At 40.5% G+C, this 17,778-nt stretch overlaps 1 protein-coding gene across 2 annotated transcripts in view; it reads right to left on the bottom strand.

Annotated features, from left to right (window-relative positions):
• The window catches only part of LOC106095922 (la-related protein Larp4B), a 106,626-nt gene that overhangs the window by 67,970 nt on the left and 20,878 nt on the right, over positions 1 to 17,778 (bottom strand). The window lies entirely within an intron of this gene.

The raw sequence follows: 17,778 nt of genomic DNA, 5'->3' as shown, positions 1-17,778 counted from the left end.
AGGCAACATCTAAAATCTATGGGTCCCTTTAGTTGAATTCCTATAAGCCACCAACAAATTATGCCAAATCTTAGAGAAATGTAAGAAAAGCAACAGCTAACTGGAGCTTTGTTGGTACCGAGGTAGACATGAGCCATTTGCAGTTTCGCTGGGAAACAAATTTGAACGCTTAGTTGGTTCTTGTCTGGTATTGTGTCCTTACCGAAGACCCGGTATCTGTTAACCGCAAATGCCGGACAATGACATGGGAAATGCTCCAAAGTCTCATCATCCTCCCCACATGTCCTGCATATGCTATTACTTGCCGCAACTATTTTGCATAAGTGACCTCATAGTCCTATTTGTCCCATTATGATAACGGAAACTATACGCCTCCTTCTTACTTCCTTCCAGTAATAGCCTCGTCATCTCACGATCCGAATTCTCATCGGATTTTCACCGCCCCACCGACCGTTTCGCTGTTCCAATATAACAAACGCATTCACCGCCCACGGCCTTAACTCGCACTGCGTCGACTCGAAGTTTATTGCTCTGATCTTACTTTCCCCTTACTACACTATGGCTCGGTACCCAAACAATGCGGATGGTGCCATTCCTGAAGGACAGTTTACTGACCGTAAGCACGTTCACTCTCGACGTCCTCGCGTCAACACCACACCACTTCACGCATTCCGTGATCGTCCGGATCTCCGCCTGCAATGCAAATGCAAATTTGCCCATGAACATTCTACTAAGGGACAGGGGCAAACTTCTCACATATCATTAAGTGCTCACCGATTCACATTTTAGCTCAATGATAAGGGGCCTCCTTTTTATAGCCGAGTCCGAAGGACGTGCCGCAACATTAAGAGCAAATAACAACCGCCGAAAATTTTTTCTGGTGTTCTCGCCAGAATTCGAACCCAGGCTTCACAGCATAGACGAACATGCTAACCTCTGCGCTACGGAGGCCTCCCCCTGCAGTACCGTATGATGGTCGGGCAGTCGAAAACAGATCTCAGTCCCTGGGTTCTCAATGTAGACCGCCAAAATTTAGAATTTGTTTAGAACAAGAGTGTGCCTCGCACTCGACCTCAAATGTCGTCTCAAGTATCCGATCGCAACCTCTTCCATTCCTTCCAGGTTTTCATAGCTATGGTTGGTTTTTATATTTACTTTTTAAGGCCTTAGATCTGAATTTCATTTTTACAAACGGAATGACGAAAATAGCAAGAGCCTTATCCCTATGATCAAAAATATAAGAAACGAAATTTATCCGCATCGATTCGTAGCCAGAGGTAATAACTCATCCAGCTGAAAATTTTGTGAAGGTTTTGTGTTATCCGGATGTGGATTATGTGGATATTTGTGGCTTTCTACTTGAACTAGAAAATGAAAGCCTACTTTTATAAAAAATATATAACACTTTTATATCCATAAAATCAGAAAACGATACACAAAAAAATGGTTTCCCGTAATCCGATATATGATTATATCAATGGAGGTTATACACAAAACGAAGAATCATATTATATTGGGTTGCCCAAAAAGTAATTGCGGATTTTTCATATAGTCGGCGTTGACAAATTTTTTCACAGCTTGTGACTCTGTAATTGCATTCTTTCTTCTGTCAGTTATCAGCTGTTACTTTTAGCTTGCTTCAGAAAAAAGTGTAAAAAAAGTATATTTGATTAAAGTTCATTCTAAGTTTTATTAAAAATGCATTTACTTTCTTTTAAAAAATCCGCAATTACTTTTTGGGCAACCCAATATATCGTTGTTAGGTTAGCTTTCAGTAGCAGTCTTCCAACAGACTCACGTAGACGTTTTCGGCTATTGTGATACCACGGGAACAGAAGAAGGAAGGTGACTTCTAGTTCCTACCGTTCAATCATCCACATCGCCATCCACCAATAACTCACATCCGCTAAACCAGACAGGTTCTCAAAGATATGAGAAAATACTCCTTCTGACTGCCAGTGCGGGACACACACACAGCAGATGTTCTATAGTCTCGATTTCCTTGACGTCCTCACAGATTCTGCAAAAGTCGTTACTGGTATACTTCAATACAGTGAATTTTCATGAAGGACACAATGACTGAGATGTCTGTTCTAGCCAGCAAGCAGTAGACCTCTTCAAGTCAAGATTAGGCCACATAGTTTTGGAATTCTCACAGCCCCCTCTTTGTAACCATGTACCAATCGTTGCCCTTCGGGACTGATCCTGAAAACTTAGTTTGCATGTCGCTAGATCCACGTATTCCAGCTTCCCTAGAATGTGTAAGGTAGTTCCTAGTCTCGCAAGCTGGTCCGCTCTACAACTCTCTGGGATATCTCTGTGGCACCCAGAACAGATGAATTTTGAATTGTTTAGTTATCTCGTTGAGAGGTCTGTGACACTCGAAGGCCCTTTTTGAATTCAGAAATACATTCTCCAGGGCTTTAATGGCTGTCTGAGGAGACAGCAAAGTACTCAGGTATTTTGCGCTTTCTGTAAATGGAACATTTTCTCCTTCCAAGAAGACAGGTGCCACTGTAGATAACTTGTATCTCCTGCTGAAAAGAAGAAGTATCTCCTGTCTTGCACTGATTTACGCCCAGACCACTTTCGGTAGCCCACTTAGCTGTTGCACGTAAAGCTTTCTGAAGTATGTCTCTTAGAGTGCTGGGAAACTTTTCCCTAGCAAAAGCCACGTCATTAGCATACGCGACCACTTTTACACATTTTTTCCCAAAGACAATAATATATTGTCAATGGTTGTATTCTAAAGTAGAAAAGACAGTATGCCTCCTTGAAGTGTTCCTCTGCTGATCCATCTCTTTAGATCCACTGATCCCAAGCCTGCCGTAATGCATCTTTTAGTAAGTAAGTTATTGCTAAACTTTCTTACGGTAAAGTTGATGACTAGAATCTCCAACTCCCTTATGATTGACGTCGGTTTTACATTATTGAAAGCACCTTCAATGTCAAGAAATTCTACTAATGTATATTCCTTGACAGCGAGAGAACCCTCTTTGTAGCCGACTAGGTCATGAAGAGCTGTTTCAGTGGACTTTACTATACGCATGCTGAGACAGGTGATCTCCAGGGATCTTTGCTCTTAGATGTTTCTATCAACCTCTCAAGAGTCTTCAGCATAAAGGATGATAGACTAATAGGACGAAAATCTTTCGCCTTTTTGTGGTAAGCTTTTCCTGCTTTCGGAATGAAAATCACCTTTGTGGAGGGTCACAAACACAGGTATATATGACATTCTGATACAAGCAGAGCATATCTCCCTAAGTCAAGGAACCGGTCTATCAGACACAGCTTGTAATTTAACCGGTGATACATCATCAGGGCCTGGCGACTTAAAGTAGTCGAAACTTCTTATCGCCCAAAGGATTTTCGGCTATCTCGTTGATATCCTCGCAAAATTACTTTGGGACGTTGCCGCATAGACCTCAATGCCATATGAAAGGTCTAACATGAGTAATGCAAAAGCAATTTTTTTCACACTGATTGCAAGATACATATTTACGCTATATAACCGACGTAGTGCAGTTATGATCTTTTTAAACACTTAACTTATATGTTCGAAAAATCAAGCCTATCAATCAATCGCAAATAATGCAAAATTTTAAGCCAATTTAGATAGGAATTGTGCCCTCGTCGGCTAAATAAGGGATGGATTTTAGACTGAGAACGATATACTATATATCAAAAACAAAAAATATGGTGGAGGATATATAATGTAGCAAATGCAAATTTTTCTTTGAACATCCCATTGAGGAGCAGTGGACAGACTCCTGTCCAATTCAAGTGCCAGCGTTAGTTTTAGATGAAGGTTTAACCAGCGCTTAACAATATTTCTGATGATGATGATGATAAGATCCAACCGTGTGTACAAAATGACCCGTAGGAGCACCTGGAAGCCAAAGATCCCCTTACGGGAGGACGACTTTCAAACCGTCAACAAGGAGGACTCCCCTGGTAAATAACCCGTCGCGTTGCACATACAACAAAATACAAATTTTGCCCATGAACATTCCACTGAGGAACAGGGGCACACTTCTCACATATCAATGAGTGCAGTCCGATTTAATTTCAAACTCAATTATAAGGGGCCTCCTTTTTATAACCGAGTCAAACCGGCATGCCGCAGTGCGACACCTCTTTGGAGAGTCCAGCGTCATAGGCGGACATGCTAACCTCTACGCTACGGTGGCCTCCTGCTGCATATAGCATATGGCATGTCATTAACCCGAAAGCCTAAAGTTTGACGAGTACAAATTCTTGACTCTCCCTCTCTCTCTTCCCAGTCTAATGGCTGGTACTATGTTCGTTCTTCACCGTTGAAAATCCTGGTTTTTCGCGATTACTGTTTTAAGACACTATACAAATAGCAATGATAAAAAACAAATTTATTAAAATGTTACCATAAATAATGAGGGAATGTCCTACTGAATGAAATCAGCAAGTATTTTGGCTTTAAAACCTATTATCTAAAAAAAAGTAATCAGCGAAAAATATTACGAAAACCGAATATAGTACCAGCCTTAAGGGCAAATTTTGTTGCCGCACGCTATACATACAGAAGAAACCACATAAGATCGTGTGTGAAATCATTCAACGCCTATCTCGGAGCATTCCATCTTTGTGAAGAGACCAGTAGGCTTGTGGTACAGATCAATAATACGATGACAAACCAGTCAAACGTAGGTGAGAAAATCCAGAACCACCAACGAAATTTACCAAAAAGTTTCAGGGTGATTCGGGTTAATATAGAATTTACAAAGGAGGCCGTTTTAATTGCATTGGGTTGCCCAAAAGGTAATTGCGGATTTTTCATATAGTCGGCGTTGACAAATTTTTTCACAGCTTGTTTTTTTATCAGCTGTTACTTTAAGCTTGCTTTAGAAAAAAAGTGTAAAAATGTATATTTTATTAAAGTTCATTCTAAGTTTTATTAAAAATGCATTTACTTTCTTTTAAAAAATCCGCAATTACTTTTTGGGCAACCCAATAGTAGAATTAGCTCTTTGGAAATACATATTTACAAAGTTATATTTTCTAGTTGACTTTTAAGAACTCCACCTCACATTACCTCTTGAAATTTTTACAAAAATGTTGCTAAGAGTGTGTAGCTCACGAGGTATGTATAAAATGATAGTGTTCAAAATAATAGAAGTGCTACCTCCTCATATTTTCAAAATCCAAATTTGTTAGTATATCAATATCCAAATTAAGTGATATTCCAATGGTACATAGAAGTAAAATAACAAATATTATATGTTTTTTTTTGATTGTTTTCTCATTTGGTACTCCAACACATTTTTCATTCATTCATTCATTCATTTTTTATTAATCAAACATCGGCCACCCGGCCTTACGTTGATAGATTTAAAAATGTTCAAGTTTTCAAAGTACAAAAATAAATATTAAGTCTAATATAATCCTATCACTAAAATAAATAACTAACAAATTTATTGAATGTAAAAAAATGTTTTTTTTTTTTTTGTTTTTTTTTTTTTAATTAGTAACATAGTCTATCGAACGATTATCCGTCCAAACACCAAGAAAAAGCAGCAAATGCGAGATATCATCAGTGATGAAAACGAATTCAATTGAGTTGCCTATAAGAAATGTTGGATTAGCTTAGCCTTAAAAGTGTGTTGACATACTGAGATGTTTTTAAGACCAGTAGGTAGAGTATTCCATAGCTTTGACAAACATTTTTCAAATGATCGATCAAATATAGCATGATTGAAACTTTCAATAAGAATTTGAGAATTCCGTGTTGAATTTAAGAATTAAAAGTAAGGAAGTTGGTAACTGGGTAAGAGACATCTAATATTCAGAAAGTGCTCAAAAGAACACCCAAGTAATTGTTTCGCAAAGTATTCGTAGTCTCGTCTACAACGACGACTATAAACGAACCGTAGCATGCTATGGAACATTTTTGAAGCTTAAGCAGAGTATATCCGGAATAAACCTCAGCACCATACAATATACGAGGCATCAGCAACGAATGAGCCTGCATATATTTATTTTATTTGTCTGGGTAAAATAACACTCAAATAAGAATTAGAAGTAGAGCTTTTTTAGTATAAAGTTTAATTTGGAGCAGATATGTGCAATGTGCAAGGAAACTACAATAACAGAATCAATTACAAAGCCCAATGAGGTCATAGTATAAGACGATGTGGCAACATTGTTTTGAACAATAATCTTTTGAGTAGAGTTGTTGTTGTTGTTGTAGCAGTTTATTGTGTACTATCTTTCGTCTGCTTGATTCTGTTGAGTGTCAAGACCCAGGAACTCCGCGACTAAGATGGGGTGCGTCCACAAGGATCTTGGTCTGAGTCGAGTGGGTCTGGCCGGGCAGTTAAACAGGTGACGTGTATCCTGCGGTCCCTGGTTACAATCGGGACATACATCTTGCACGTCGCCATCAATCCTAGCTCAGTGGGAATTGAGGCGGCTACATCTGCCGGAACGTAATGGAGCCAGAACCACTCTGGTTTGCCGGGGGAGGTCGATTTCTTCGGGTGCAATGGGTTCCGGTCGTTCTCCAAGGACTACATTCACCCGGTAGCCAATTAACGCGTCTGCTACCGTGTCTGCATGAATGTTGTTCAGACCCGCTTGATATGCGGCTTGATCTAGAGGTTCTCTCTTGTAGCGCTGGACCTCACGCTCTAGATCGTGTAGATCTACCTTAAGGCTTCTGGGCGGTGGGTATCTATCCACAAGATGATGATTTGGATGATTTCTGCGATAACAGCCCAAAAGGTATTGCTTAGACTGCATGTAGTTATGTCTTCGCACTGGTAGGATCTTTGTCTCCTGATGGAGGTGGTCCACATGAGAACAGAGGAGACAGCCCGTCGCAGTTCGGAGGGCGGCATTCTGACAGATCTGAATATTATTCCACTGCGTGTCACAAAGTTGACATGACCACACTGCCGCTGCATAACTTACCACAGACCGGCCAATTGCTTTGTACGTGGTCAACAAGGTTTCTTTGTCTGCACCCCAAGTGCTGCCAGCGAGTGACTTGAGGACCTTGTTTCTACTTTTGACTTTATTGCAGATTGCTGTGGCATGTGGGGAGAAAGTGTAAGAGCTGCCAAATGTGACGCCAAGTATTTTGGGAAACTTGATGGTCGGAATCATTTCTCCATCGACCATCACAGTCAGCTCAGTATTCACCTCACGCGTATCTGTAGTGAACAGTGTGGCTGAAGATTTGGTGGCGGATATCTTCAGATTTCTTGCGGCGAAATATGAGGCAAGCTCGTTGAGGTAGACGTTCAACCTATCGCAGATGTCATCAATGGGTGGGGGGCCTGATGCCATGATCGTACAGTCGTCCGCATATGATACGATCTCTATGCCGTCTGGAGGAGGTGGGATGGAGGAGAGGTAGAGGTTAAACAGAGCCGGAGATATCACCCCACCTTGGGGAACTCCCTGTTTCACTCTACGGTGCTTCGACTTCTTATCCCTAAATTCCACAAATGACTGGCGGCCACACAGATAATACGCGACCCAACGTTTCAGGCCTGGCTGGAGGGACGTGTTGGCGATGTCCTCAAATAATTTGGCATGGCTGACCGTGTCGAATGCCTTCGATAGGTCCAGTGCCACGAGGATCGTCCTATCACATGGCCTGGGTAGATTGAAGCCACGGCAAATGTGTGTGGTGATGGCATGCAAAGCTGTTGTTGTGCTGTGCAGTTTCCGAAATCCATGTTGACGCTCGGCGAATGGAAATTCTCCTACGAGGCTCGGGAGGAGTAATGCCTCAAGCGTCTTCGCCACTGGTGAGAGAAGGGAGATCGGTCTGTACGACTCCCTTAAACTCGGGTCTTTTCCAGGCTGCAGTAGCGGGATCACTCTGCCCATTTCCAGACATCGGGAACTATAAGAGTGTTCAATGACAGGTTAAGGACAGTGGTAAGATACTCAACTCCAGGTAAATCCAGATTCTTCAGCATCAATGTAGAGATTCCCTCGGGGCCCAACGACTTGGAAGATTTGGCGCCACGGATGACATTCGTAACTTCGTCCACGGTAAATTGTTATGGCTGTTCATCGGCTCGGAGACCACGAATATGGCGAATGGCTCTCCTCCTTGCCCTGTCTCTCTCGGGATGCACAATAAATTGACGGTTGAACAACCTGGCGCATCTCTTCGGATCAGTCACGGTTATCTCGCCAAAAGTGACTGAGGTCCTGTCGTCCCGTCTACCGGGGTTCGAGAGAGACTTAACTGTGGCCCACAGTTTGCCTGCACCGGTGCCTAAGTTACATTGCTCCAAGTGTTCCAGCCACAAATTCCGCTTATGTTCGTTGACTACCCTGTTTATTTCCAGATTCAGCTCGCTGATTCTGGGGTTAGCGGGGTCCATAGCACGAATCCCATCACGCTCGTCTGCGAGTACCACTGCTTGCGCCGGGAAATTGGGTCGCACTTGCGGTATTCGACCGGCTGGTATAAAGCGAGCGGCTGCTGAATAATGATGTCTCGGAATTTCCTCTCGGCCACAAGCACATCAGAGGGGGGTGGCAGTTCATTGAAGGGGCGATTGGTATACTCTCTGAAGCCAGTCCAATTGGCCTTCTTGTAATTGATGAACGTCCGGCGCTCAGAGGTTATGAAGTCGGGTGGTCGGTCGATGGTGAGGATTATGGGGAGGTGGTCTGACCCCAATGAGATGACGGCTTGCCAGGATACGTCACTCAGGAGATCCGGGGATGCAATTGAGATGTCTGGCGAGCTGCTGCACCTCCTCGTAATCCTAGTGGGGGCATCCTCATTCACCGTGCAAAACGTGGAGCTATCTATCTGCTCTGCCAAAGCTATGCCACGCTGGTCGTTACCTAGGGGAAAATGCCATGACGAGTGATGTGCATTTAAATTCCCCAGAACCAGACGACTATGGCCAGATAGCAATCCACTTATGTCGGGGTTGTAGGCCTGGCCATTAATCGGGACACAGCTACCAACCGGCGGTATATACACGTTGTATATCTCTATCTCGGCAGTACCAGACCTGACTGCTACCCCCATGCATTCCATGTATGGGTCACTAGAGTCAAGCGCAGGCGAGATAGGTCTATACTGCACGGAATGGTGTATAACGAAGGCCAATCCCCCACCTCCATTCCTTGAGCGATCCTTACGTAGCACATTGTAGCCGTGACAACTGTGGAAGCTGCAAGCTGAGTAGAGTATTGATGACGTGTGCTATTGAATACCAGACATTTTATTTTACCAATGCTAATTGTTAAGTTTTTGGACCGAGCCCATTGACAAACTCGTCTAATATCATCATCAAGGTTTGAGGTGCAACTTTCTAACGTACCAGAGTCTGTTGTACACAAGAACAACGTCATTAACATAGAGCATAAACAAAATTGGTGCCAAGACAGAACCTTGGAGTACACCAGTACAAATAGAATTAACATTAAAAACACGAGGTATGTGACAAATTGAAATTGTTAAAGAGCGAGAATTAACCGAAAACTAAAAATTACGAAAAATGTATAGAGAAATTAAGGGAATAATAAGATGCTTTGATCTCATTGTCGCATGCATCACATCACAAAAAAAGTCTAAAAAACTCTGGCTCAAACGTATATCATCAGCTATTGATGCTCGTTGTTGTTATTGTTGTTGTAGCAGTGTGTTATACACTGACTCGGCAGCCCTTGCCGATGAAGGACTCCATGGGTCAATCTGGTACGTACAACCGGCTACCATGGGATTTATCGTTGTTTGTGTGATATAATAAAGCAAACCCTACTGCATCTTCACCAAAGATACAAAATAAGCTAAATCTGACTATAGCTGGTTCCAATATTCGCAAACCATTGTTGGAAAGTAACCTATTAGCAAATCGTCCAAGAATGGCCAAGAAACAACCAGTTTCGTTTGCTAAAGGAGATATCGATTGGCTAATGGAAAAATTGAGGAACATATTGTTGACCGACGAATATTGAATTTTATTTGAATTTTTTATAATTATTTGGTGGAAATGGGTCTAGACAGTATGTCAGATATCTGCTCAACACATAATACAAAGTACAATATACAAGCGGCATATCAAGCGAGTCTGAACAACATTCATGCAGACACGGTAGCAGACGCATTAATTGGCTACCGGGTGAATGTAGTCCTTGGAGAACGACCGCCACCCATTGCACCCGAAGAAATCGACCTCCCCCGGCAAACCAGAGTAGTTCTGGCTCAATTACGTTCCGACAGATGCAGCCGCCTCAATTCCCACAGAGTTAGGATTGATGCTGACTTGCAAGATGTATGTCCCGACTGTAACCAGGGACCGCACGATACACGTCACCTGTTTAACTGCCCGCCAGACCCACTCGACTCAGACCCAGATCCCTGTGGACGCACCCCATCTTAGTCGCGGAGTTCCTGGGTCTTGACCCTCAACAGAATCAAGCAGACGAAAGATAGAACACAATAAACTGCTACAACAACAATATACCAAAAAGATAGTCAAACATGGTCGGGGAAAAAGTATTGACACACTGGAGCCTTTTGTACAATGGTGTAGGTCATGAATATACTGGTCTATGTTGGCATTTTCGAGCATATAATGTAACCTCATGCAGAATGGGATATCCTTCTGAATTTGGAAACACTATTGTAGTAAATTAGCAATTGAGTGTTTAAAGGTCAATGGGGTTCAGGATAAATCGTGTCCTGCTCAGTCTCTTGATCACAATCCCATAGAACATTTATGGGGGAACATTGGAAGTGGAATGGGAGACGAATGTCCAATGCGGAGGAGCTATGGAACGCCATTATAATACCTGACACCAAATCTGTTAAAAGAGATACCAAAAACTCCCTGCAAGAGATGACAGGACATATTTGAGTCTCTATGTATCGTGGATGTGTAGAAGTCATCAAAAAATAGATTATTACGATAGAAACAGAAATAATTAAAGCTTTTATTAATTTATTTTCAATTTTTGTTTTTGTATCAATGTATCATATTATTTTATTTTGAACAGCAAATTTTTGGGAAAAAATTTACTCATTAAAATAATGTAAACTATTGTAGCTTTAATTGCCTAATTTACTATCATAGAATTTAGAGAATTGATAAATAATTAATCTTAAGTACAAAAATCTGAAGAAAACAAAATATTTTTATACAAAAATTAATGTTTGTTTTTTAGTTGGGCGCACTCCGATTTATACTCCTAGGAATATAACTGTATATAGTTTAGCTGTCCGATGATAAGATATTTTCAAAAAAAAAACTTATCCAAACTCTAGTTTAAAACTATGAAATCGGTGAAAACTGTTCGTATTATTGTTGTATAGATTACAGTGTACGAAAAACAAAAAAAAAAAATATTGCTTTGGCAATCAGTTCGCAATTTGTGAGAATAAATATATGCTTTAGAATATTATCCTTAGCATTATATGTATGTTCTTTAACTATATTATATTTACATTCCTCACATGTGAAATAAATTGCATATGATTAAATTTCTGTTTCCTTCACTTTGTTTATCCGTCAGTAATTGAAAAATCTCTCAAAAATTTTCAAAACTTCTAGATTTTGTTTGCATAGTTTTTGCTCTCTCAGAAGCCAAAAAGCCTAATTGTCAATTTTGCTCATGAACATTCCAGTAAGGAACGGGGCAAACTTTTCACATATCAATGAGTGCAGTCCGGTTAAAGGTAAAGCTTAATGATAGGGGTTTTCTTTTTATAACCGAGTCCGAACGGCGCAACGCAGTACGACACCTTTTTGAAGAGAAGTTTTACATGGCATTGTACCTCACAAATGTTGCCAGCATTAGAAGGGGAAAACCACCACTGAAAATTTTTTCTGATGGTCTCGCCAGGATTCGAACCCAGGCGTTCAGCGTCATAGGCGGACATGCAAACCTCTGCGCTACGGTGGCTTCCTAAATAAAGCGTAATTAAACAACGATATTTATTGAAAAATATATGGGGGCTATATCTAAACGTGGACCAATTTCCATGATAATTTCGTGATATTTGTATCCCTGGGAACCTATGATACAAATTTCAGATCTATGGACATGTTAGAAATATTTTTGTTGCACCTTTTTGTACAAGTGAAACCACAGTGCATTGTATTGTATTATTGTGCATTGTATTAAACTTATTCAAGAATAGAAGGGATTCTAATGTCTACTGGGGCACTATATATGGACTTCAACTTTAAATTATTAAAAGGCCTTTGCATGTATAAGAAGACCATCAAAGTGAATTCAGCTACCCAAAAATGTCCTTTTTGAAGGGCACTGTCAACCGACCAACTTTTAGGGTAAGCATACATGTAAATTGTGGAGAGGGGTCCTAAAACACGCGTCCAGTAGTCTCTCCTGGGTATTTCAAACCCTGGAGAGACTACTACTAAAATACTCGGTGTCACATTTGACAGCAAGGCCCCCGTGTCAGTCCAATGGCAGCTGGTTGCACGTACCGGATTGACCCAATGTAGTTCTTCATCGGCAAGGGCTGCCGCCTCAGTGTATAACACACTGCTACAACAACAACTTCCGCATCAAGACCTCCTCCCATTCTAAGTCGATTACCGGCAGCACTTGGGGTGTAAAACAATAGGCCGGTCAGTGATAAACTATGCAGCGTGGATTATGTGGACTCGCTGGTGGAAACTGCGACCGAAAGTCTTCTAGTTTTTATGTTGTCCATCTTCCTCGGCAGACAAAGATCACTTCTGATCACGATACTCAAGCCCCCTCTAAACGCGCACCATTTTTTTCGCAGTGTTCCTGGATCTGGATATTCAACAGAACCAAGCAGAAGAAAAGATTTCCGTGCGAAAACAGAACAGAATTCAGCTTTACCTATTGGGCCATCTTCGCAACAGCCGTATAAATTATCATTTTGTGAATAAAAGCCTCCTTATAAAGCGGTATTGTTATCCTTAAAAATCGACGCAAAAGAAGGTTCATTTGTTTGCTACGTACCTATATTGGATTAGATATATATACAAGTTTCTTTTTCACTATTTATACATCATCTATGCATCAACGCAGATTATTTTTTTGGTATTTACCTATTATTATTATTTATCATTACTATTACCTATTACTACTATTTATTATTGTATTATTAATTATTATTATAACCAATTATTATTTATAAGTGTATGTTCTGGATTTCACTTTTTCCCTAAAATGAACTGCCTATTATTACGTCAATAAAGTTTCAAAATTTTCCATATTTTTATCATGAGATATACCAGATAAAACAAAAAAAAAACGGATCTTACAACGAATAATAAATTGATTTGAGGGGAAAAGTGAAAGGGAATCACAGAACACACCAGATTATTGCTAATTTATTATTTGACTCTCCGACACGCTGTGGCCGAACTTCTTAGTGCCCAAACAAATTATCACCGATCAAGTATTCTAAAATAATCACACACATCAACGACGAAGAAATAAACCAAAATTGGAAATAATTCATCATCAACAGAGCCAAATATGACTAAATTAGCTGTGACTTAGGCATTCTTCATAAAGGCAGTTACCAAGAAGACGCTGGAAACGACTTAAATTAGAAAACAACCAAAATATACTCACACGGTTGACACTATATGCACAGAAAAGAATAAAAATCAGTTTCAACACGAAACTAATTGATCCAATTAATATTTTTAATTGCTTCAATCACGGAAATGATAACATCAGTCACCGGTATTGAAAACGTAATTGATAAAATTTTCATATTCAATTAAGAAAATTATTGAAATTTTTAACAATTTCAATTAATTTTTTAATTGATCCAATTAGAAACATAATTGAAATTTTCATTGAAGGGGTGCCCTATAGATTTTCTGTTGTTGCTGCCGATATATGTTATGCACTGAGGCGCTTTGTCTATGAAGGACTCCATCGGGTTAATGCGGCACGTAAAACCAGCTGGTGTGTTGTACAGTGAGGCGGTAGCCCTGCCGATGAAGGAATCCATTTTATGGTAATTTTTTTGTAAGGTAGTAATATTCTTGATCGTCTTAAATATCAAAGCCGATTTGGCGTTGTCCGTATGTCTGTCAGTTGTAATCACTCAACAATCTTTAAATATGAAGCTATCGAGCAGAAAGTTAGTTTATGTTATTTTTTACCCATAGACAGTCTATGTTCAAAGTTGGGCTCAATATGCTAGAAATATACATTGATATGGTGGAGCGACCAACCGGTGTTCAGTCATAAAATAAACATTTTTACATTGGATCATAGTTGGATATAGTTACCATAAAGACAGACCCATTTTTAACACAAGTCTGCTGAAAATTATAACTGCTTTCTGTGTACAGAATTTTTATTTATTTAATTTTGTAAAATGGGAAAAAATGCAGCTTCTTCGTTAATTTCAAAGAAATGAGGCCAGCGGATATGTCGGATTTGACATACGTAATACCAAAAACCTCATAGATTGTCTTCGACAACCATAATACCGTATTGTAAGTGTCGAAATTCGACTACGCCTTCGACAATCGGAACAAGGGAAAAAAGATTGACAAACAAGCACCTGGCGAAATATCCGCAAGATTCATAAATTCCCTTGTCTGAGCACAAAATTATGAACAAGCCAATGAAGATATTAAACGAGTTTGTGAATCGCTCGGACCAATAACTTAAAAATTAACATCAGTAAAACTATGTGTGTTGTATTCATTATTTCACGCCGTCGATACTCTCCTCAGGATGATTAGGTTGGCTTAGGTTTAAGTGGCAGTCTGCCATCAGACTCACTTAGACGTTTTCGTCCATTGTGATACCACAGGAACAGAAGAATTATGATACCTTCCAGTTCCTACCGTTGAACCATCCAGATCGCTTTAAAAAGCCTAATAACTTTCGAATGTTCACATCCGCTAAATCAGACAGGTTCTCAAAGAAATGAGAACCTAAAGTGGAACTCTTTTTGACTTCTAGTGCGGGACACACACATAGAAGGTCTTTTCTTCTTTGATGTCCTCATAGCTTCTGCAAAAGTCGTTGCTGGCAATCTTCAGTCTGTCAGCATATTTTCCGTTTAGACAGTGACCTGTCATGTTCAGTTACCAGGGATATCGTAGTTCCAATCGCTTCTACCAGGAATAGTGGTACAGTATCCTTAAACCAAAACAGCGCCAAGGATAACACAATAGCCGCCACAAGACCAAAGAGAAAGTTCCCTTAGCCTCAAGGTAGTGGTCGCTGCAATTTGTCTAGCCACAATGTCCAGAGGCTTTAGATGTAGTATTTAATTCATTGCATCAGATGGTGTCGTCCTCAATGCAGCTGTGATGCACAAACAAGCGATTTTTGGATCCGGTTAAATATTGAGCAGTAGGTGGGCTTTTGAAGCGCCGTCCAGCAAACCACAACGCCATATAGCATTATAGGTCTGACAACTGCAGTATATACCCAATGCATGACACGCGGTCTAAACCCCCAACTTTTGCTCTCTTGCAAGTGTATAGGGCAAGAGCTGCCTTTCTTGCCCCTTTGATTGTGCGAAAAATGTTGATAAACATCAATTAAATTTCATGAAATCTCACAATGTTTCCAACAGTGTTACTAATTTGTTTAACTGTAACTAAAATTTTTTATTTGGCGTGTAAACGTTGTTTTGGTAGAAAACAGTTGTATGTTGACATCACTGTTATCATATGACTGTCAAGCAAGGTAAACAAATGTTTCTACAAATTGGTATTTCTAAGCACAAAGCGTCCGCTTCGTATTTAAGAAATAAAAAAAAATTGAATTAGGAATAAAAGCTGCTTTATGTTTGGCATTAATGCAGACGCGGAGGCAAATGTGGTGTAAAAGCTACCGGGTGAATGTAGTTCTCAGAAAGCGGCCTCCACCTATTGCACCTGAATAAACTTACTTCTCCGGCAACCAGGGTAGATTTCTACAATTGCGTTCCGGTAGACGCAGCCGCCTTAAATCCTTCAGAGTTAGGATTGAGTCCAACATGTAAGATGTGTGTCTCCTTAGCCATTCCACCACGTCTGTGATCTCAAAGATCTCCACTTGATACACACTGGTCGTGTAATCGTCTCGATATTACCAGTCCAAGTTCTTCAGAGCACACCCCAAGCCCACCAGGTCGTCTAGTTTGGAACCATCCGTATAGAAGTCTATGCAACTTTTATTACCAGGGATATTGTAGTTCCAATAGGTTCTATCAGAAATAGTGGTACAGTATTTTTTATCAAAAGCGACTCAGGTAGTGTGCAATCCATAATGCCTGGGAAATCGGACATTGTGTCAAGGATAACACAGTGTCCGTAGGCGCCGCATGAGCAAAGGGAAAGCTCCCTTAGCCTCACAGCAGTGGTTGCAGCAATTTGTCTAGCCACGATGTCCAGAGACATTGAAGACCCGTCAACCCGACCACAACACCATATAACATTATAGGTCTGACAACTGCAGTATATACCCAGTGCATGACACACGGTTTAAACCCCCAACGTTTTCCAATTGAACTTTCTTGCCTTTTCCAAAATGTTGGACTTGAAGATAAATTTCCTGTCTATACAAACAACCAGGTATTTTGCGCTTTCAGCAAATGGAACATACTCCCAGACAGATGCCAATGTATGTAACTTGTATCTCCTGCTGAAAAGACCTACTTCAGTCTTGCACGGATTTACGCCTACACCACTTTTTATAGCCAATTTCGCTGTCGCGCGTAGAACTTCCTGAAGTATATATCTATGAGTGCAGGGAAACTTCCCCTAACCGCAATTGTCACGTCATCAGCATACGCGACCACTTTCACACCTTTTTCTTCCAGAGACAATAATATATTGTTAATGGCTATATTCCAAAGCAGAGGAGGCAGTACAGGTGTTCCTCTAACCCATCTTTTTAGATCCACAGACTCCAAGGCTGTCGTTTGGCTGTTTTCAGTAGGTAAATTATTAATTAACTTTCTTACTGTAGTGTTGATGATGGAGAAAGTACAGGGTATTTTGGCGGTGCTGATATCGGTGGCGACGAGATCCGAGATCTTTGCACTTGCACGTGGAGGGAGTTGCGTTGACTAGTCTTCTGACTGAGAGAGTCAGAAAATCGCGCTCTTCGGATTTCGGGCATTCGTTCGTTCTGCAGTAGGCCGATGGCGTGGCATTGGCATTGCCGGATTAATCTTTCTTAGATGGCGACTTGGAGCTTGTCTTCTCGCAGAGACAACTTCTCGAACTTCTCTGGTCCCTCTATATACGCGGATTGGTCCAAGTTGAATGAGGGCACTGGAGGAAAGATTTTTATTGAATTCCTAGGGATTAGAGAGTCACATAGAGTTCTGGTCGGGTGTAGTCTCTTTCTGATATCTCTACCCACAAACCTAACAGAAAATAAAAAGACGTTTCTTAAAAAATTGAAACTAACAATTTTCGTAAACAGATGATTGTCATTATCCGCTGCATTTAGTAGATATTTACATTTAAAATCTACGAAATTTGACAATGTTGCTAGCAACATGATGAATTCATTTTGTAAAAAGAACTTAGCACTGCTTATTTGAAACAATTTCCTAGTCATTTCACAAAAGTTTTTTACAGTGCGTTTTGACAACTGTTCGTGCGAAAACTCGAAGTCAGTACTAGGCTTTAACCTCCAACACGCCTTTAAATTATTCAACATTTCTACGGGCAACTCAATTAAGTTTGTTTTTTGTCAGTGATGATATCTCACTAAATATGCGGTTTTTGCAGTGTTTGTAGCGGAAGAGTTTGCTTTTAGACTAATTTTTAAAATATTGGGTTG

The sequence above is a fragment of the Stomoxys calcitrans genome, chromosome 1 (assembly GCF_963082655.1).
Source record: "Stomoxys calcitrans chromosome 1, idStoCalc2.1, whole genome shotgun sequence".
Classification (NCBI taxonomy): Eukaryota; Metazoa; Arthropoda; class Insecta; order Diptera; family Muscidae; genus Stomoxys; species Stomoxys calcitrans.
The sequence above is the reverse complement of the archived record's forward strand: the minus strand, read 5'-3'. Positions and strand labels throughout refer to the sequence as shown.